This window comes from Hylaeus anthracinus, unplaced genomic scaffold (genome assembly GCF_026225885.1).
Source record: "Hylaeus anthracinus isolate JK02 unplaced genomic scaffold, UHH_iyHylAnth1.0_haploid 12002, whole genome shotgun sequence".
Taxonomy (NCBI): Eukaryota; Metazoa; Arthropoda; class Insecta; order Hymenoptera; family Colletidae; genus Hylaeus; species Hylaeus anthracinus.
The window spans coordinates 6319611-6343154 of record NW_026534349.1 but is presented as its reverse complement, the minus strand read 5'-3'; the positions used below and the strand labels follow the sequence as shown (position 1 = coordinate 6343154).

General features: G+C 43.7%; 1 protein-coding gene across 2 annotated transcripts in view; it reads left to right on the top strand.

The window, feature by feature from the left end:
- The window catches only part of LOC128892260 (uncharacterized), a 215460-nt gene that overhangs the window by 168746 nt on the left and 23170 nt on the right, over positions 1–23544 (top strand). The window contains exon 16 of one of the 2 annotated variants that reach the window (XM_054152550.1): positions 795–2449. The exons of the other annotated variant lie outside the window; for it this stretch is intronic. The gene's annotated coding sequence lies outside the window, so the exon portion shown is untranslated. Of the gene's footprint in view, positions 1–794; positions 2450–23544 lie in introns of those variants that run through there. 2 annotated transcript variants of the gene reach the window in all.

Here is a 23544-nt window from a genome sequence, read left to right as displayed (position 1 = left end):
TTCTATAGTAAACGTTTTGTCGATTAATTAGGGACAGAAGTTAAATTGTATTTAAATCTTCTTCTCTCTCCAGTTTCTTTATTAATATCGCGAATCGATTATCGGTCGGTGGAATCGCGTGATCGAGCGTATCTGGGGTGCACGAGAACCGTGGCGGGCATTCGCGAGCGGCGCAAACGAGAAAGATGGGTCGATATCGATTTTCGTGTTAGGTCTGGGAGGACGTGGGACGCTCGCGTGCGGGGGCCAAACTAATTTCCATTCCACGAGCCAACGGGCGCGCACGCCCGACACGAGTGTTTATCCTATTATGTTTGCGAATTATCTGTCGCGATAGCGTCACGATTTTCGGGTCGCCGTGGAAGGCTCCCGGTATCGCAGCCTTTCAAGGGTTATCTTTATTTGTCGCGTTGGACGCGTTTATCTTTGGAATTCCTGCACCGAAACGCAAGGTCTTTTTTCCTACTCCAAATGAAACTTATCCCGCCGGATAGAAACGCTTCGAGCACGCTCTACGACTAATCTCTGCGCCCCCGCGGCCTTCTCTGTTACGAACGTTGCGGATAATGAGTGGTACTCCGCGGCTAAAGACGCGGATATTGTGTTTACTTATCCAGATAAGGATACCGAACGACGACCGAGTGATTACGAACGTACATTCCGCATATACGTTTTGCATATGTTTCTCGTGTTTGTATGTCCCCAGAAATGCATTTAATTTGCTGCTTGGCGTATCGCTAAAAATTCACCGCGTGTTCTCGACTAATCCGTGTTTTCCGTTTTCTTTGTTCCAGGTAAGTGTCCGGTCGATCTCTGGGTACAGGCCCGATCTACCTGTCCGATACCGTGAGTCGCGCAGTTCTGGCGAGCGATTTCGTCGATCACTTTCCTCGAGAATCTTCGAATCGGGGGTTAATTCTGTCTCGAAAGGGGAGGTGTAGACTTAAATTGGAAATAGTATAACTCCGAAAATTGTACGATCGAGGGTATTTCTGGCATCATTTTTGAAATTGTACGCTTAACAAATCTGGCATATTTATATATATATATATATATAGAAATTTGAGGTCGATCGTGCTAGATCCGACGGATTCTATCGAGTCCCCAATCTCGTCGCTCCAGCGAATTTGATCAGAAATTTGTCTCCAGTCGTGTAGAAGTTACTCCAACCGCAAAGTCAGCGTCATATTCGGTTAGCTGATCTCGGGGAGCAAAGCCAATAAATGATCGCGGAGTTTTGCGATAAAATTGACCGATAGTAATAAATTCTAACTTGTCAGGAATTTATGAAATATTTCTCAGAGTAACTAAATACAACCAGCTGAACGAGAGTATGTATTCTCTGATTTGAAAGTACAGACGACGATTGTTAATCAAATCATTTAATTGCGTAAATATACCGATACACTTCAGGTGTTACCTTTGAAAAATTGATCAGAACCTCGAGTGCCTTCCTGTCAACCATTTGGATAAATCAGAAAGAAACTATATGTTCCAAATATAGATATAAGAAGAATTCATATCGTCAGGTTTGAAACTACACGTAGTAATTACAATTAAATAATTGTAATTCTTGAATTATATAGACACGCTCGAAAAATTGATCATAACATCAAATTTTTGTTCTGTCACCCGTTTGAACAAATTGTAACGGAACACTCGGTATGAAAAATTCAACAATAACATTTATCCCCGCGACGACAGTAACGTTTCGAGTAAACCGTGCTCGATAGAGCATGCAAACGACGTATTTTCACTGCCGTGTCTTTATTTCGTTGTACGCCTACGTGTTCGTGTTCGCTTCTTTCTCTTTGACGCTACCGCGAGCGGAATGCAAATTTCGTCTGGCGACCAAGTTTGCAGAATTGCGCGGGAAATTGAACTCGCGCCGAGCGCTTTGAATAATTCAGAAGTTTACGAGTCCCGCGAAGGAAACTGGCGTGCGTGGAGTCGCGATAACTTAGCGATCACTTATTAGAATAATTGAACGCTGTGTCGGGGATCAATGCGACGACACACTCGTTAGTACCGATACGCAAGTACCACTACGAACTAGTTCGAGGTAGCAGAAACTAGTTCAAACTAGTTTTGAAAAAATTAGGAAAATTTTGTCAGCAAGAACTAAATAGAAAGAAAATAAATTCATCTTCCTTAAAACATATCATAAATAAAAATATCGCAACATCTACGGGTACATAACTTCCGTCGCGTAGCGATTGCTAAATAGACAAGCACTCGAATAAATTGCCATCGATAGCCACCGGTTAGGTGTACTTGGCACCCGGTATTATCGAGATCTCGATACCGATCCAGCTTATCTCCTATCAGAGATGTGGATCGTCGCCGTAATTCTTCTGGATCCAACCTCTGGATAGGCGTTCGGTTGTTTTAAGTTATCTTTGCGAATCATTACAGAATTTTATAAATCAGATTGCAGTTCTTATCGATAATAGATCGAAACTGTTTACCTTTGATTTGTTATTCGTAATTCTTAACGAGATAAGAATTCGGCCAATCTCAGACCCGCCCGGATTTCCAGGCTGGAATCTTCGTCGGTGCGTGGCACGACATTCGGCAAGAGGTATGTCGATCACGTGACCATGGAATTTCCCAGAGCCATACGTATCTCTCGGTGTATCAGGGCTCGCGTTTCAGGACTTTGTTGGAAAACTCAGCGGTCGGTCGGTCGGTTTTCCGCGAGTTTTCGAGGGGATCCGATATTCGCTAGGAAGAGTAGTTGATGAGGCGGTTTAAAACGGAAGTTTTCCTGCGGTTTTCGAACGGAAAGAGCTGCGGCTCGGGACTGGGGGAATTTCTGGAAAGTCCGGGGGCAGATATTCTGAATATTTCAACCCCTTACGGTCGGCTGGGCAAACTTTGGGCCAATTTTACTGGAAGTATCTTGATATTTTATAGGAAACGTGACGTTGATGAACGGTTACAATCTCGGAATATGTTTCGGGAGTGTCGGGCCGGTACTTGAATCTCAGTTTCAGCGATCTTGGTGAATATTTACAGTGCAGAATGCTTCTTGTTCTTTGAGAATAAAGTTAAGAAGATCGGGAAGAAATATAGAATTTTCTGTATGGAAATAATATTGTTTCCTTGCCTCGATATATTTGGAATTCAGCAGGTGTGATTAAATACGGTAATTAAAATATACATATAGAAGAAAAATAGAATTCTCTTTTCAATTGCATCGAAGAGATCGGTTACTTTGCCATTAAAAATAATTTTGAACACCGTACAACTCGATATGCGCCACGACCGAAAGCGTTAGTCTCTCAATGAAGAATTACAAGTTCAGCAGAAATTTATTTCCGTGTCACAATTGAAACGTAGGTAATCAAGGATCATCGGTTCGACGATGGATTCGCAATTAATCGTAATTGTCCAGAGAGACTGCCTTGGTTAATCGAAAATTTATATTCGAGCAACAACACCCGTCGTTACATGTGATTACTTAATTGAAGGATGCGCCGCGATAATTGGGAGCCAGTGTTGCCCGCGTCTCTCTCGACCGAGTCCAAGCGATTAATAATTATACGTTTCCCATTTAATATCGGATTGCGACTTCAAAGACGCCGTTGCGACGCGGGCTTTTGCGCTTCCCGCGCGATTCTCATCAAACAGAAACATTTGGCGAGCACAAAGCTCTCCGGGATCTCCCTCGCGACACCGTCGGAATGTCAATTATTCGCGAATGGAATTTCTGCCGGCGACAGATGTCTGCTCGCGGCCGTGTTTGTCGAAAGACGCGGGAAATTCGTCGACCATCGATGTAGCGTATGCTAATTCCGCTGATGGGACGCGAAAGTGCAGAAACTTGTTAACAATGACGAAACAATGGATCTCGCGAAGTAACGCGTCGTTATTTTTTGAAAGACAGATCTGGGAATATTGTGGATCGAAAGAGCAGAATTCTAATTATTTTCCTTAAATGCCAGTTTCGCTGAAGATTATTCTAGCTGTATTATCGAAAGCTCGCAAGAAAACCGTACAGGGAACGAAAATATACAGGGTGGTCAGCGCAACCTCAAAGGCGGATCTAGCACGGCGGAATAATAAACGAAGAGTTCAAATAAATTCAGGTCCCCTCTGATCCTCGTCCGCGAGCAGTGATAAGCAAAATTCTTATCCAGATGAAACTCTCAATAACTAGTAAAAGAAGTAAAAGACAACTCTGCGTCTTCCCTGTTACTCGTTGTATAAAAGTTCGAATTATAAATTGAAACAATCGAGTCAAGCTTTGTCTGAACTTTCGATTCTTGGAGTCTTCGTTCTTGTCCCTCGTCTGTTATCGCAGTAAAATTTCGTTCATCCCTGTGTTTGACCACCGCTCGATCCTGTAATATTCAGTAGAAGCCGAGCTAAACCATAATCGATCCCACGCGCAGATGAATGCTGCCGCTGCGACCGGCGACTAACTTAATACTATTGATCGTTTATTAACACAGCACGGGCCGTTGCGTATAACTTTAATTGACCTCGTTGAGGGTACGCTACGCGGATGTAACGACGCTCGGATCGATTTTAATTATCTCCTCGTAATTATCTCGCGTACTATAACACAATCGACGCTCGAGGAGATCGCTGACAGCGGAAAAACGAGACGTTGACCCGGGAAGAGGGCAGAGAAAATTTCTTCGACCAACAGTCACTCTCGAAACAGTTACTTTAGAAACGAGTGCGCACGAAACACTAGGATTACCAAAAATAAAGATAACAATGGTAGAAAATAAATTGAAAGTAGGATTTAATTAACCTCTTAGGCACGACGCGTCACCAAGTACGTGTATCGTATCTTTAAGAAAAACTGCGAATCAATCATCGATAACTTCAATGTATTCGCGCAGAGAACAACATCGTCCGTCGTCCGTTCAAAAAGAACAATAGACAGTCGCCTCGTCGTTCACTATAATTTCTGGATATCTAAATAGTAGGAACGCGTTTCAGGGAAAACATCGTTTGACCCTTGGATAGAAATTAATATCGAAAGAAAAGACGCGGAATTCGGGCTGCAATGCTCTCCGCGAGTTAACAACCGTCGCAGGATTATATTCGTTTCGTAACCGAGGAAGATTAAAATTCAGCGGGTTCCCGCGAGGAATATCGATGAATTACGGGCCGCGTGGGGCGGTTTACGCTCTCTATCCGCTTTGTTTAATATCGCTTCGGAGCCCTTCCTTTCAGCCCACGCGGTGTTCCCCAACATCAGGGGATGTTCCGTTTTCGAAATCGCAATTAAAGCGTCGCGATTAAGGCCGATTCGTATTCAAGTGGCGGTAATGAAACAATAATGGCGACCGAGATAACCGTGCCCGGACGCATTCCTTCGTTTGTCATCGTCATTATCATCCATTGTCATTACCGTAACGTTTCGCTCCGTGCCAGTTCGCGATCCCACGTGAGATCCATTATCCAATTTGTCGCGAGCCCGCCGACACGGTTCACGCTGCTTTTTCACGAACGCCAATTGTCGCGCGATAATACTTCCGGTGTGCGTTACCTCCGGTGCAATTTTTCGACAGATCCGTCAGAGTTCAATTTTTCTACCTTCGAACGAACGTTCCGAGGGGACTATCCACCAAGAAAATAAAAAGTAACGGGTGTTTCGAATGATGAATTATTATACTTCTTTTGTTTCAAATGTAAGAAAAGGAATAACGATCCAGAAAATAGTACGAATTTATTTCAAGAAATCCGATGCGAAACTTTTTTATCGCAACGCGAGGCTTTTATTTTTACTTTTCCCGTCGACCGTGGCCGTTTGACGAAAACCGCGTTTGTACGTGTTCAACGCGATGTGTGTCAAGAGAAATTAAGAACTCGCGTCCTGGCGTAGCTTTGTTGCTCGTTATTGTAAGAACGAGTACAGGAATAATTGCACGTGCTAGCAGAATTAAACGTTTCGACTCCGCACTTGGCGTCCCTGTCCGTGTATTTATTATATTAAATTCGCGCAAAACCTGGGTAGAAACCTGGGCATTCTACGGAAATCGAGACTTTCGCGTTTTGTTGCGCGAGAAGGACAGAGCGAGACGCGATAGTTGCGCCGTGACGCGTGAACGCAATTTTCTGGAGCTGTAAAGATAAACTTTATGTGAAAATAAGATAGCTTGGAGTGGTTTCTAACGAAAACGTGGAACAATGGCGGGAAATGAAGGTTATTTAGCCCTTTGCACTCTGCCCCATCGCGTTACATATAATTCTAATTTTCGAAACGTTTCTTTTTTCGTATTATTAGGCTCGATTACAAATTCTTATAGCTTTCTTGAAGCGTTGACACCACTGGAAACGTAACGAATTATTTATTCCCTGTTGTAGGAGTGTGATACATAATACGAGAGTAAGTGCCTGAGTGTATCCGTGTGTGCAATGGTTGCGCGGGAACGCGGTGTGATTTGTTATTTATAATAATTCGGAGTTCAGTTCGGTCGAGACAGTTGTAAAAGTCAGACAATAAATAGATCGTTGTCAAAGTGCAATACGTTTTAAGGTCATTAGATTCTTACACTTTGAATTTCTAATATCAAACGTTTCTTCGTCACGTCAGGCACGATAGCGTTCCCGTTCGCAGCATAGCGATCGTTCCTCGCGAAATCTGACCTGCGCTCCCTGAACGGGGCTCTGGGTATTACTGTGACCCTGGAATTAAGCGGTTCCTCGCGAAGAAACCCGTTCATCAGTGCGTCCCTTTGGGCCTGGCTCTCTCTTATTGTGAGAAAACGGCCGACTCGATCCTCTCCGAGGGGGCCCAACGAAATTCTTCCATCGAATCCTGATCGTGCCAATCCCAAAACGACGCTGGGATAAGGCTACTTATTCACGGTTCTTTATAGAGTCACTAGACGCTAATGCAAATTCTTATTCATATATATGTCGCAGGGAAATGATAAAAATAGAGATTCGATCAAATCCCTAAGGTAGGTGATCAATTCACGGGAGATGTTAAAATAACAACTCCGTGAGGTAATTCCTCTAAAGAAAGTAAGTGATTTGATCAAATCCCTTAACCCCTTAATCCCTTAATTCCCATCTACCTTGGGAATTTGATCGAATCTCTGTTTTTATCATTTCCCTGCGACATATAGAAGTCCAACCTGAAGTAGCTGTTCAAGGCCATCTAGTTTCTATCCCCCACTCCGCGCGCTTGCTCCAACCCAATCAGAGCGTTTCTATCCCCACTCTAACCACCGTGACGTAACAGTGGGGCGTGCCACGGTGATTTACCTTGAGCAGCCAACAAAGTTTGACTCGACTTTGTGGCCACGGTGCGTTTCTGCAACCTGACGCGACGGACAGAGAACCGTATCATTTTCGGAGGCCAGGCTTCGCATTTCCTTCGGGGTTGCGCGAACACCATTTATTAGCGAACCTGGCTAGACCATTTCGGGCTCGTAAATCGCCGCTGCGTGATCTGGATAATAGCGGGTCGGCAGAAGAAACGAGAAGGTCCGACTGGAGGCGCAATGGAACTTCCTCGACGGAAGATACAAATTGAACTGTGCACGCTCTCTCTTTATTTTTCCCAAAGACAAATGATTCCCGTTTGCCTCGTTGCATATTAATGGACGACTGCGTTGGGAACAAATCGACCAGAATCTCGGAACGGTCGTTATTATTTCACAAAATTAAGAGCTATAGATTATGTATTATGCTTTTCGGAGCATCCTCGAGGATAACCGAACGAATGTGCTTCGGAAGAGAGAAACTAAAATGGAGTTACATATACCAGAAAGATGAAATTCTATGAAATTCTAAATTCTAAATATAATATTAAATGTATTCCACAATCGATACAATAACATCGTTATTTCATCTTGAGTAGTACACTTGTATCATGAAGACATAAAGTCCGATGCTTCGTAACGATTTAATAACACATTGAATAACACGAATAACCGTCCTCTGTAAAGTACAGAAATGCGAAATTTAAAATAATAATTCTGCTTTGGAAAGTTCGCCGATTAAAAAGAAACGCAACGCGCTTAGGCGCGAGTACCAAGTCACACTCGTAGCTCGTTGCTAATTATACAATTCTAACGGGAAAGCGTCTACGCCGGCACAGCCACGTAAAAGGTTTCGATATATGGTCATGAATTATCAAACGTTATCACAGTGATTCACGTTCGCGCTCACCTCGCACGCGCGTGTCACCTTGTTTGGCCGCGACGAAAGGGAATAGAAGTTTCCTTGCGCGACACCGCCGAGGACGATCGAGCACACTTCGTGAATTTTTTCCAATTAATTACGATCCTTCCGGGTAATATCGAACCATCGCCGGGACCAATCGTAACCATTTTCGGCGGCGAACGAGCTAAGTGCACTCGACGATACGATCGAATATCTGAGCAAACGAGTGTCGAGAGATCCGCAAACAGAGGAAGAAGATAAGCACGGTGAAACAACAAACCGTTGCATTTGCAACGGGACTTGGAGGAAATAAATAATGATCTCAACATCGTAAAAAAATACGTCTGTCTGAGTTACAGGAAGAACAGGATTCTTCGTTGAAAATATTTAAAAATTTTACGTCATAAATATTCAGTTTTATATTTTATTCATAAGACTTTTCGCTAAAGATATTTTATATAATATCCTATCAAGTTGAACTGAGAAACTTTTCAGTCGTCGTTAGATTGGATTTGCTTAATGACAAATTTATTAATCAATTACCGAAGAAAAAGTGTCGATAAGGTTCCACGAACGAAATAGAATCGCTGTTCGATTCAAAGAGCTACGTTTACCAGAAGTATCCATTGCATAATCACAAATCCGTTTAATTCCAGCCATACGATGGACTAGATATCGCTGACTACACTTTTACTCGTCGATCGCGCAATAATATTTCCTCCAATGCCAATATTAGCCGAAGTAATCACCGATAGCGTGCTAAATATTCGAGCGAGGCAATAAATATTCCCAGTACCGTGTAATTTCTCTATTTTTCCGCTTCGGTAGAGCCTCTGTCCTACTCACCCGTACTTACACGTTCAATTCTATCTTAACGCCCTTAGGGGATCCCGACTGCGTAATAAACGATCAATCAATCCATCTATTCCAAGCACGGAACACGTTGGCACAGTAATTCCTGACGATCATACGATTCCTAAAGGAAGCTCCCCATTAACCTCTCGAACGTAAAGCGAACGCGTTCATTCTTCTCGCCGAGTCCTCCAAGTCTAACCACAATAGCTTACACGCGAACGTTTCGGGATATTCACGCAGGCCTCGCCACGACAACCATGGGGTATTAATTAAATTAATTGGCGACCAGTCTGTCCCGCAGCGTTATACGTGCCGGTTGATTGAGTTTTCTCCAATTAAGTGGGACGTTTCTCTTTGACTCATTGTAGACGATTTTCTGACCACCGACATATGGTCGATATTCGACACGGAAATCGACGAAGCGGTTTGTTCGTAAGATTGTTTTACAATTTTTAGTACGACGCGTGGAAGACGAAGCTTGAGAAGTAAAAGGCTTAGAAGGTGAAGCTCGACAAGTATAACGCTTGGAAGATGAAGTGCGAGAAGTACAATGCTTGGAGGATGAAGTTCGAGAAGTACAATGCTTGGAAGATGAAGTTCGAGAAGTACAACGCTTGGAAGATAAAGCTTGAGAAGTACAACGCTTAGAAGGCGAAACTTGTGAAGTACAACGCTTGGAAGATAAAGCTCGGGAGGTACAACGCTAAGAAGACAAAACTCTACAAGTACAACGCTTAGAAGACAAAATCACGAATAACTATCCCAATCCCATCCCTTCCATCCAAGGAACACTCTAAGCGCCCGTCAATCGACCATCCCTTTTCACGACACCCGAGACGATTTTCCCCCTCGTTTCATCCCCCGTCTGGTTGGGAAAACCGGTCGATTTCACGTTTCTTTGAAGAGAAATCGCATCTGCCGGCGGACGCAGTGGGAACCACGCGAAACCAGTCGGTTAGGATACAGAGAGGAGAAATAAAAAGCAAGACGAAACGTTGGCTGGACCAGAGGAGAGGAAAACGAGGCGGGGCCTGAGAGTCCCCTGTTTCGAGGCCAGCAATCAAACTCTGAACAGAACTCCGACTGGCGGAGCTGTCCTGAGACGATTCGTGTTTCGAGGGATCGCTGGTCGCTTCTTCTTCGTACCAGCATCCAAATGGACCGAATTGTACGGTATTTCGAGATTCTCTCTCGCGGTTTCGATTGATTTCATTCTCGTCGGTGGCTCCGTGCTCGCTTTACGGTGATCCAATCGACGCTGGGAGTTTTCTTTTGAAAGGGAGTCTTCTCGTGGTTTTTCGTAAAAGTGAGTTTTGCTTCGGGGAACTTGAGGGAACGCGGTGGCTCGAAGGGGAGGTTTGTTTGGGAAGAAATATTTCGTAATCACTCGTGTTGCTGTCCCTGTGTTGGAATGAAATTGCTGTATATCGAAAAAATATCAGGCTCCGAAGTTACCGCTTTACAAATTTTATTTTATTCTCAAGTATATCTCACCAAACAAAGTTATATATTCGACTCAACACTTGCACGGTAAAGTTACAGTTTATTTTAGATTTAAATATGCATTTCAATCTTGAACAAAAATTTTTGTAAGTATCGCTTTAAATTTATATTTATAGAAACAGAGTTCCCTGCACTTTTCTTTCGGTAGAGATATAATTACTTCTAGACAGAAATAATAAACGAACCACTCGCAATGACTAGAGTCGACTGTTCATTGTCTTGCGCTTAATTCAGCCAACCAAAGTGACGGACGTTTCCTGCGACTCGTTTCGTCCACTTCGAACGGTGTTTTCCCCGAAACGGGACGCGTGAAATTAAACTCCGCAATTAAGTAATTATTCAATCCGCGCCATCGTCGTGGTTGTCGTTGTGTTTACACTTTCCCGGAAAAAGAAACGTGCAATTTGCCCCGCGTTACTCGTCGGTTGTCCGATGAAAAGCACATCGCTATTAAATTACCAATCAAACGTTACGTGGCGGATTTGTCGACGTCCCTTGATTACGAAGATTTTATTGCGCGTTCGTTTCGTTCATTTCTTTTTTTTTTCTTTTTTGTCTTTTTCGTTTCTTTTCTTCTTTTTCGTACGTGGTGTAACTTCAGCCGTTCGCGGCACACGTAATTCGCAACGATTACTCGGCAATTTGAAGCAATTACGAGTTGAACTCGCGCAACAGCTGCGGAACAACGACATCCCAGATACGAAATCAAAACACGTGAAGGAATACGAACGATGAGGACCGGGGAACGTGCAATTCGAATGGCGAATTAGGAAATTAGGACACTGGATTCCGTTCGTTATTTCGTAGCTTCGAATTGTTGCTCGGTGCAGCAGGCAACTTATTTACGAAGGGCAAATGATTTCTTTCTATCGCGGTGCAGTCAACAATTTTAGTGTATCGCTGTTATTTAGTTACGTTTCGAACTTACTCTTCCGAATCTGTATACGTTACCATTGCACATTTTCATTTGTATTCTTCCTTTTGTTTAACCGCATAAAACGTCGAAGCCAGAAAATTCTCGCCAAAATTAATTTATTCCTCGTTTATTGAAATTCTAGTTTTCGGAAATTAACGCAAGAGTGTCTATACCTGGCGTCTTCCTGAAATAAGAATTTTTCCTCGAAAAGTAATCGTTCTATAAAAATTGAAATATTTTCGTAATCGTGGTTCGAGGAGAAATCAATGTTTTCTCGAACACCCAGTATGTACTGGCTCCGCCACCGGTTCTCGTAACTCTCGCGGATATAAAATACTCGCCGCGCGTGGATTCGTGGACACACCGACGACCAGGATCGCGCCCGACCTCGGCCGACTCAAAGGTTCATTGATAAAACCTGAGCCACGGAGGCTAACATCGCGCCCGCGACTCTTATCTAGCTCCCAGTAGACGCGGTCACGGACGAACCTGGGACTCGAAATTGAAAATCGGAGCTACGTCTTCGTCCCGATAAGGGAAACCGGTGGCCCTGTGCCAAAAAGCGACGATACGCCATCTCTTTACCGCGAAACACCGCGATCCGAAAGATAACCCAGGAATGGCCCACTCGGGTTCGCTGATTGTTGACTTATTTTGCATTTTGTCTTCTCGCGTGAAGCGAGCCCTGGCTAAAATTAAACTGAACTGTGCGGAATTTGGACTATTATCATCGCACTGGAACATACCCTCCGAAGAGAATCCCAATCGAAAGGGATGGATTTGGTCGACGTAAGGGGGCAGCAAAATTCAAGAATTTCTTTTCAGAGCAAAGAGTAATTTTACAAAGTATCCTGTAATCTTTTTAAAAAGGTCTTCCTTGGAAATAAGTTACAAACACAATGCTCTGTAAATGTACTCGTTGTTTTGAAAAGAAATTCTTGAATTTTGCTACAATTTCGCAGCAGAAGTATGGAACTTGTATAATTTTTGTTTTAAACGATCTTGCTTGGAAATAATTTACAAATACAAGTTCAATATTTCTGTTCCAAAATCACCCCTTCCATCAAAATATTTAATTAAATCTTCAAAATATTTAATAAAATTCTTGAAAAGTCTTTGCACCCCCTTAAAAGTATCCGACAATTGTCGCCTTCGATACGAACTTTTAATTATATTATTACACGAGGTTCCAAGCTTCTTTTGTCCAGGAAACCATGTTTTCGTACAACCCTGGCACGATTATTCTAACCGGTGAGAATTTTGAACGGGTCCGGTGAAGATTGAGTGAATAAATTGAGGCCGAATAATGTGGCGAGCGGCCGGCGATTTTTCCCGGGTTTTTAGCGTTTCGTTGGGAATAATGAATAGAGGTTGTTCCATGAATACGAGCGAATCCTTTGTGCCGCTCCGTCGGGGTTGGCAACGCCATCATATTTTACCGTGTTCAGTTTTATTTTAATTCGTGCTTGATATCGAACGTACCAGTTTTGCAATAAAAGCGCATTGCCGCTGGTCCGTCGCGGCGACGCTGAAATACACGCGCGGCCTCGACGTCAGGAATTTCGTACGAATAATATGGAATCTACAATATAATAAAAAACAAAGAGCTTGCGCGCAGTTTGATCAAACTGTTTGAAGTAAAATCACGATACAGACCCCGGGGGGTTGTTCGAACGTGAAACGGAATCAAAGCTTTCAATCGGCGTAAAAATACAAGATCGAACATGTTTTAATAAAAATTCACGATATTCCACGTAAACATTCTAAAGGAACAGATTCGAAAGACGTAAAACATAAATTCATTTTATTATATAATTTTAGTATTATATTTCTAATGTACATTTATGTTACATAAAAATAACAATCGTCGGACTAACTAAAATTATTAGGTACTCTTAAATGAACAAAGATATTATCCATTGTATATTATACAGCTACCCCCGAACAATTATAGAAAAAAAAAGAAGTAAAAACTTCCTCGTTAAGTAAACAAAATAATCTTTACTTTCCAACGAAGACCTAAAGAAAAACTGCTATCGCGATTACATTTCTTTCCACCATCGCGTTATTTCCTTAAATTAGAGCGACTGTCCTCAGTCGTCGTTCTTCCACCGAACGATGAACGAACGGAATCCATCAGCGGATCATAACTCCGACGATTCCGTTCTAATCCCCCTAATCCAAGCCCGCCTCGTTAAATTAGATTTAAGGATTTCCCAGGGAAATCCCCTCGGCGGTGTTCAACAAACTGCGTGGCGATGCGTTTAGGTTAACGATCGTTCGCTGCGGCCACGAAACTGCTTTGCTTGTTTGTTTTCTCTCGCGATCGCTGCAAATACGAGACTCCCGCTCGTAGAATTCGATTTCGCCTGATTACAGCCCTTTCCTCGATAAGGTTCCTGGCTAGACGCCAGGGAAGATGATTCCGGGACACCATGGTCCCGCTTGGCTTAGATTTCCCCTCTCCTACATGTGCGTCATAAGTTAGCTCGAGTTTGGAAAGGGTTACTTCGCTATTGGTAAACATTTCCTACGACATGCATGCGACGAGTAACATTGCTGCGAAAAGGTAATTTACGAGGGAAAGGGTGTACGTTACGTCGAACAGGAATGAAAGCAACAAAGTGGAGGTATGTGGGTAGATGAAACACCTCGAAAGATCAGAGTAAATCCCGGTAGATCCTCGGCGGTTTAGTGACGCAGTAAATCTCTCCAGGCGCTCGACGTTTTGCTACTTTCGTGACAAGTTTTCACAATGTAGCATTAATATACAGACCCAAGACATGTTGAATTCCACAAACAGAATATGTTCTGTTATTATATCTCATTTTCAATTTAGGACACTTACTGTGTTGGAAATTTTCTTCTTTAGATTGTAGAGTTCCTAGGGCTATTAGGGGTCCTAGGGGTCCTGGGCCCCCTTTTAGAAACACTTCTGCGCAGAATATTTCTGTTTCCGACACCACAGCTTTGCAAGCTTCGGTGATCTATTTAGTCATCTCCCATTTCTCTGAATTAAAATCTTCTCTTCTCCCATTCTCTCTCTCTCTCTAATTGCGAAGCACCCCCTTTTTTAGAACTGTTGCACAAACTTCCTAACCCTGGGGGTAGTGGCCCCCTTTTAGAAACACTTCTGCATAGAATATTTCTGTTTCCGACACCACAGCTTTGCAAGCTTCGGTGATCTATTTAGTCATCTCTCATTTTTCTGAATTAAAATCTTCTCTTCTCCCATTCTCTCTCTAATTGCGAAGCACCCCCTTTTTTAGAACAGTACTCCATACACTCCCTTTTTACTTCCTCCCTTCTCTCCCGCTTCTCTGCCCCTCCCCGTCATCCCTTCCAGCGACTAATTTCTCGCGGCAAAAAGGGTTGTTTACCGAGGCAAGACCCGAGAGGGTGCCGGCGTTTTTGTCACGGGACCGAGTTTCGTTTCGCGATAGATCGATCCAGACTCGTCTGGTAAACACGACGAAAAATGTCCTTCCATCCCGAAACGAGTTTCGCGGACGATAGTCTCGACGGGAGGGGGACGGGCCGCAGAAATAGCACGGCTATTCCCGTTTCGGGGTGGCTTGTGTTCGCCGTTGGGAGGGACGAGTCACTTCTGCGGCCCGCCAGCTTCGACGTAGCTTGGAGTTCTGCCAAATTGAGTTCTCCAGGCCGGCCCCGGAGCAACGACGGACAAACCCACGGACGTGTGCGCGCGCGATACGCCGGTCGCGGGTCATTAAGATCGTGATAATTAAGGTTATCGGCTGCGACGGGTTATTCACTCTGCGGCTGTCTTTCAGCTCCGCCGTTTCACTTTTCACCGGGTATTTACTCGTCACGGACGAAACTCTTATCCAAATATGTGGAAGCTCGTTAAACGGGTGCCTGAAAGAAGGAAACGTGGAATTGGTACCTCGAGGTTTTCGTAGCTATTGACACGGAGGGTAAATACTTGACGAATGGGTGGAAGTAGGGATAGTTTTAGTCGGGGAATTTTGAAAAGGGTGAATGGGCGACTTGGGTGTATATTCAAAGTCAAAGTCAAAACTCTGATACAAAGACTCTTTATCTGTTTTTCTTTGGAACTCGTGATACATGATATCGTAAATGCTTTTTTGAGGCAATTTTTACAATTTTCGATTACACTTATCCGTCAAGATAAAAACTGTTATGCACGTTGTGGATAATAAATGGTCAATAATCAAAGGCGTGAATGAGCACTAAAATAAATGAACGAAATCGGTGCGATCTACCGTTTACTCGTGCTGCGCAACGCGTTCTCGACTAATCTATATTCCGTTTTCTCTGTTTCAGGTAAGTGTCCAGTCGACCTCAGGTAGAGGCCCGATCTACCTGTTCGATACCGTGAGTCACGCCGTTCTGGCAAAATTTATTGGTTAACCGTTACTCGAATGCATCGACCACTGCCTTTGCACGATGATCTCGCGAGGTCCCGTTGCTCGAGCGTGCAACCTCGAATCGAGGTTTCTATTTTATCCTACATACAGTGTCGGGATTTCCTTTGTATTCGAACCTGTACCTGGGTGCCTATCCCAGACACAGATAACCGTTTCCTCAATTTTCATGTTGGCACATTCTTTCAGGGGATCGATACATCAATCTTAAACTTTATACTTGAATTTATATATATATATATATATATTCATCCAAGCTAGAGGGATTTTTTTCAATATAAATAATTCATGGCAGTCGCCATGTCAAGAAAAGCAATGTTAAAGTTGCGTGTATATAATATTGCCCATAAAATTCCACCGATGTCTCTTCAAGAAGCAACGACAATATAAATTGTACAGAATCAGTTGCAATTAAGACTGGTATCTAGTTAGCGAATACTCTAAAGTCAAAAACGAAGATCGACATCCTTTATCTGCGAGCTAGACTCAGTCCAGGAGCCGCGTCGACCTTCGAGAGGATCGAATCCTCCCCGTGTCACAGGGAAAATAATTGTGGGAACATGTGGCGGAGACTGTAAGTTTTCTGTTAGGAACCGGCAGCTGTGCGCGTTTGTCTTTCGGACGGCCGTCCCACGGAGGGACGCGTTTCGGTTTTTATCTCCCTCGTCGACGCCGCTACGTAACATCTGGCACCGACGTGCACCAATTCCGAACTTTCCCGTCCGAGCGTCTCCTCTCGGCCAGATATTGTTTTCGAGCCGGGACACGCTCCTAGATTTTTATTCGGGGTCCCGGCGCGAACGATACCGTCACGTTCGATCGAGAACCACCCCCTACGACCATTCCCGCGACGTTGCTTTCGCGTGGGACGGCACAATAAATCTCGAGGAGGATGAACGTCAAAATTCTCATCCTGCCGAGTCGCATCTTCCCGCGCAGCTTTGTGCTCGATGCTGTCGACTTTGAAATCGTTCTCGTTCTCGTTTTCTGGGTAGAACTGGTGTGTCGTTAGACCACGAGGTTTAAATTTTTTAGTAGAAAGAAAGATTGGGATTGTTTAGTCAGTATTTGTGGGGAGATAGATGTACGAATAGGACGTTTCTGAGGGTTTTTAGATTTATTAGATTTTTAGATTTATTTATCCAGGAGGAATTGTGTCGCGGATAGGGATGGGGGTGGAGAGATTAGATTCCAGACACAAATCTAGACTTTCCACAGCAGAAGAGCTCACTGGTACCACGCAAGGGAGAGGAGACGTTTTAGAGACTCCCGTGCGATCCGCGATATCAGGAGACACGAATATACCTAAGAGTCTTTGATATGCCAACGTCTTCCTCGTCTTTGATCGCAGCCAAGGCTCCTCTTATCGGCACAAAGAGTTCCAACAGAAGAAAGCCTCCCTCGGTGAACAAAATGTCGACTACCAAAGCAAGAATATTATTCAAACGAGGAATTCATTGAAGCGACGAAAGGAGGAATTTCTATCGTCGCGAAGTTTAAACCGACGATTTGTATCCTGGCTGGACTACCAAACACGCCCTTTTTGTCTGTCGTACCCCGACGCTCGTTCCGTCACGCCATGTGCACACCATAAGCGTACCTTATTAGCCTGCCAGCCGGCGAGCATGCGCGATGAGCACCACGTTCGCAGAGACAGCCAATGAGACGCCTCGCCGCCGAGGATGAATTATTCAAACTTCGACCAAAGTCGTGCCGAGGCGAAAAAAACGGGAAACTTGAGGTGACGAGAAATTGGGATAGGGATGAAGGTGTTTTCGAAGGACTTGGGCTACTGGTAATGGTCGAGACAAAATTATTGGTATGTTTTATCTACTCGTTTAGACCGAATTTCACGAGGCTTCTTCGGTAGGAATTATTTGGATGGTGTAGGCTTTTGTGCATTGAAATGAGAGATGATTTTTTCGTGGTTGAAAGTGAGGATTGTTTCGGTGGGAAACTTCCGAGGAAGAAAATTACGTTAGGAAGAAGCGGCTTTTAGGAAGCAGGTTTGATTCTTTGGGGATCACTGGATGAAACGAAAACAAAGGGGGAATATTTTATTTCTTGTTGGTTAAAACACTTTTTCAACGGTAGCAGGATGAGTAGCGAGTTATAAATCACTTTGATGATCCAAACATTGTCAAATATCGTACTAAGACTGTTTTCTCATTTTCATTAATATCTTCTCCTTTTCATAATAAAATTTACCATCCGTTTACTGGTTATAGAAATACTTTCTCCAATGCTTGAAAATTATTCCAACATCGAAAATTTCGTTTATTAACTTATTCTCGGTAAAAGTCTGACTGGAGAGTTAGGTTTCGTCATTGGAAATAATCCACGAGGAAGAAACTAGCCTCGGACGAGTTTCTGTTCCACAGTGGCCAGTATCGGAGCAATCTCGGTCGAACCTAACCGACCATGCATGAATTAAACCCATTTGTTTCTCGGAAGCCTAGATTCGAGGAGCGAAAAGAACCGCCTCTGGGAATGGTAGAAAAAATGCCTCGGAGGAGCCCACTGTTTTAGCATTGTCTCGTATACACGCCTAACCTGAACGTTGCACATTGTGTAACAATAACAACCATCTAATCGATATCATTAAAAATACCAGCGAGTGGTTATCTGAGATCCTGGATCTCGGACATTTTATTTCCGCAACGTTGACGCGTATTTCTATATATTATTATTACCGGTTAAGATTCTTAATCTCGAATATTTTTGTTTCCGCGGTTTCCGCCGAGTCTGGAAACATTCATTTACACCGGAGATTAATTACCATCTCGAATAAGGAATAGAGGATAAATATTTTTGCTAAACGTTCGAGTTACGTCTTGCGAGCGATGCAGAAACATTTGTTGACCGACTGAATGGCGCGTGGAAAATTTACTAGATCAATAAATAAACATCTACCTGGGTGCATTGCTTGTTCAAAATAGAAATTACAGTTTAAAATTATGCGATCCAATTATGTTCCACGAGTAGAAGGTTATTACGGTTATTGAAACGTATAAATTATCTCTGATTCCAATGATATTCCGTCTCGTATTTTATATTTAGAAAAAGTAATTAAAAGTATCCTCCTGTTTGCCTATAAGAAATACCGTTCGCGTTGGATTTGAATTCTTAACTCGGAGTACTTTATCCAATATTTGTGCCCGTTACGTACGGATCGTACGGTTACTATTCATAAGAAATATTAAGTCGAACCGGTTGTTGTTTTATTGGAATCCCGATCGCGAGGAGCGTCGTTCCGTAATTGCTACACGCTCCTACGTGTTCGGCATTAATAAAAAAAAAAAAAAAAGGAAAACAAATAGATTGCCTCGATCATTATTAACGTTCGAGATCCTCGAACCGAAATCCTCCGTTCCCGTCATAATTAATGTAAAGTTTAATTATACATGGTTTTACTTCATGCTGCCGTGATCACTTCCAAACATCCGTCTCCCTAATTAAGTCCGCGGAATCATTAAATCACGCTCGCGTTTTCGATCACGCGATCATTCGACTCAGCATCCAATTCGAGACGCATATGTAAGGCTGTTTGAATAATTCAAATATTGAAAGTTAAATTCCTAAAAGATTCGTACGAAACGCGCTGACTGTCCATCTATCCAGCTACGGTACCAAAGTATAGTCAGTGATTCATACATTACTCGTACGAATTGTCCCAAAAAATTCATGAAACCTCTCCATGAGTATGCTAACAAGCACAGAAAGTTTGATTAGAATCGACCGTGTAGTTCTCGTTGAAAAATAATCCCCAAAAACGACTCTTGGAGTCTTAAGTTACACGAGAGTGTTTCTATGCTCTGTGTATTAGTTTTGAAATGTTACTATTTGAATGTAATTATTGGAATATCGTTATTTGGGTGTTATAATATTCGCTGTAGATGATTGCTAATTTTTCCGCCGTTTGTAACCTCTTCGGGCCTCGCTCGCGCGCCTCTCAAGGCCGTTAATGAAGCTAATTGGGTGTAACGACATTCTGTCGTAAGCTCCCTCAGCTTCCAGAGTGTTCGACGAAACCCGTCATTTCTAACCGCAGGCCCGAGCGCAGAGGCTTTTTTACCGCTTTGTTTAAACGACCAACCGCCGAGGATCGCGTTAACCTCGCGGAAATTGGATGACTTGGAGCTATTTTTCACCCCCTTTGGACGTCTTTCGCGTGACGTCTGTTTAGTAACCGATGAAAAACAATGGAAAAATTCTCATTTGCTCAATAGAAACTGCAATCTCGACAAACATTCGTCACACTTTTCGAAATGTATTTTATTTAAATTTCTCGAGCTACTGCACACGACGAAATTCATGTTTAAAATCATTTTTAAAATCGTTTATTCAATTTAAACTACTCGATGGTCCCCTAAGTGCCCTTCGTTTAATCCTCACGAACCACGTGGTCTTCTTACAACCCCTGAACCACCCCTCCATCGCCACCAGTGGAACTCCTACCTCGAAACGAACCTTCGAATGGCCCTCTTTCGACAGTTGCCACTTGGTAGCTCTCCCGTGGCGAAGCGGACCCTTCGCAAAGGGATACCACCCCGTCGTGTTTGTGCTCGAGAGCAAGGGTTCCCTTCTCCATTTGCATACGTTTCCAATTCCAGTCGTTCCGATTCCTTCTAATCAGCGATAACAATTTAATACGCGAGAAAAATGTTTTGAAAATTGTCCAACGACAGCGTCAATTAGCAGACGGTTTAATACGTCAGCCGAGGAGGACGAGGTCGATCGATCGACCGGAAGCGAGCTCGTTATAGCCCGCTGGCCGGTTCGGTAGTCTGGAAGTCGTAATTTGTTGATGTTTCAAGCTCCCCGGGGAACCGATGGCGTGCATGTGCCTAACGCTACACAGCTTTTCCTCGCGGATACGCTGGCTTTTCTTCCTAGCCGTGGCAACTGGGAAATCCAGCGGAACGAGTCTCGAGTTTTATTTTACGTCGATGCCAGTCTTTTTTTCCTGCTCATCCAATAGACAATTTTTTGCGTTCGCGTCGATAACAACTCGCGCATACCGAGACTATTTTTCTAGAATTAAATTTGACGTTCGTTCGAAACTGTTGGAAATAAAATAGACGATGGCGAGAAGATGATGGCACGTTTGAAATTCAGAGAGGAGTATTTTGAACATCGCGAGGTAAAGCAAGAGAGAAGAATGCTAGGAAAATTACGAGTACTCGGCCTTTTTATTTACCAAAGACCATCGACATATTCAACCGTCTACCATTTTCCATAACCGAGACGAACAAGGCGTAGGCATTAGCATAAAGAGAAAGTAAAGTCTGCAGCGAAACTGCCCATGAAACCTGACCCTGATCGTAACGCGTAATCGAACCGCGATCCAGCGATCGCGCGACGCATCGGTGACATATAATCCCGTGCACCTAATCACCAGTGACGGGTCTAGAGTGACCCAGACCCGAGGTTTTTATGAGAGTCGAAATATTACTATCTACAGTTAGAAAAATGTAGAAAAGGTTTGACGATCACAATTTGACAGTAAGTATCAGGCGAAAACCACGCACCGAAGCGGTCGAATTTAAAAACGAATACGGAGCTTCTCGAGTCCCGAAGTTTTATGCTAGATTCGCCTCTGCTAATCACGGTCGTCGTGCAACGCGACCGTTTCCCATCCCGGTGGTCGAGTTGCGGCCAATTGACGACAGGAATCCAGCTGCGACTCGTCGTCGTCGTTGCTCGTCGTTCGTCGCGCTCTATAGCGGGTGGACGCGTGTGAACGTCGCTTAACGCGTCCGAGCACGGTCGCTGATCGTAGCGTTGATGGTTTTTGATTGGCCGGAAGTGACGTCACGACACGCATCGCGACTCAGCGCATTGTTAATCCGTCGCCGTGTCTTCCGACCGTCCACGTCGTTGGCTCGTGGTGCTGTTTACTTCGCGACGAAACCATCATAATGCGTTTATGATACTAACGCCGGTTATGACACGCTCGTTCCGAGACGAATAGTTTACTCGGAGTTCAGACGCCAGAGTGCGAGCTTTAGGAAAAGGTGTACGTACCTATTCTCAGAGCAGAGGGTTTCCTTTGGGGTTGTGGAAGCAAGGGTGCATTGTGACGATGCAGGGGTGGAAGGGGAATTAAAAGATAGACGAAGGGAGCGATCCTTTAGGTTTTGAAAGGAAAAAAGTTTAGAACTGTACGTTTAGTAGGCGTTGAGTGTAAACATTCTTTTTGTAGCGAACAGTAGGAATAGACGAGAATTAAGTTTTCGAGGGCCTGTAATTTTTTAACAATTTCGAAAACGGAAAAGCGATGACTTAAACATACCCTGTTTGTACATGTATGTGCTCTAGTTTTAACAGAATCGTGCGATAGTCTAATGAAAATTTCATAATTCACAACTTTAATTATTAAACTCCTATTGAACTCCTATCACATGGACTGTAACATACTTTGAACAGGGGCCTAGTACAGACTCGATATCAAGGGTTGGTCAAAATAGGAATGCACACCTCGTGGTCCATGGAAAAAGAAGAGGAGTTTAAGTCATCGCTCGGCCGTTCTCGAAATTGTTTAAAAAATACGGGCCCCCAAAGTTGGCAATTCTCATTGCCTTCTATTTCTTCTACGAGTTTCTTCTCTGCGACGTAATAAATGCGTCAACATCGTCATTGTTATAATTCCATGTCGAGGAAGTGTTTTCTCGGCATGGTGCCTAAATTCCATTGGGTTGGTTTCCTTTGATAGCGACCAATTGCTTTTAATCCCGGTGAGCGATGCGCACCGCCGCTTCGCTCCGAGATGAAAGGTATTTTGTAATGCGTGCCTCGCCAGCGGCATTCAGCTCCAGGATTTTATGAATTAAGGTTGTTCAACTTTGGCAGGGGGCTTTGGGTCGAGTCGAATCGAACGTTGGATCGGAAAGCTGATGACCAAAGTTGGGTTGCTTTGAAATCTCTGAACCTGGAGGGGATGGGTAAATCCTGAATAACAATACGGAACTTCCTTGCTTGCAGGAACTGTGATCGAATGTGACCGCTTTTGGTATTCAGGAAAAGGGAGGGGTAGTTATTAATATTTTGTCTAGGTTTCATTCCTTGGTATCGTGTAAATTTTCCTTTAATTTAATTTAGACTGGGAATGTGGATAACGTCCATTCTACGAGATACTAAAATGTTGAATTGATATAAAAAATGATTACGGAGACCTGCGAAAAAGGTACAATATTTATCTGATCTTTGCGATTTTATTTTGAGGAAAATAAATGACCCAGGTTCTGATTATATTCGAAGTTATACTTGACAGCGTACGAATCAAAATCTGTCTAAATAATCCAGACCTGACCCGGTAGATCGCCTCGATAGATAGAAAGGATTCGAGAGAGGAACGTTTCGATCCTGCGCTATGCACCGAGGCGTCCCCCGGACCTGTTGACTGAGTTAACTTAATTAGCATCGCATTAGCATCGATTGCCTGGCCGGTTTACGAGCTTGCGATTCCGGGGGCTTCATCATTAGCCTCTTTCGCTAAAGGACGACAGATTTACGGGCCTCGTGCCGGGCTACTCCATCACCTTTCGTTGAAATCGACCGCAGCCAGCCGCGAAACGATCCTCTAATACGCGCGCAAACCTAGGCGAAACTCAGTCGTGCCTCGTACCTTCGATCCTGGGCTCGCGTTAACAGGTACCCGCGGTGATTTCAACGCAGATACAGTCGCCCGTTTCAATGGAATTTGTTGGCTGATCGCGCACGCGA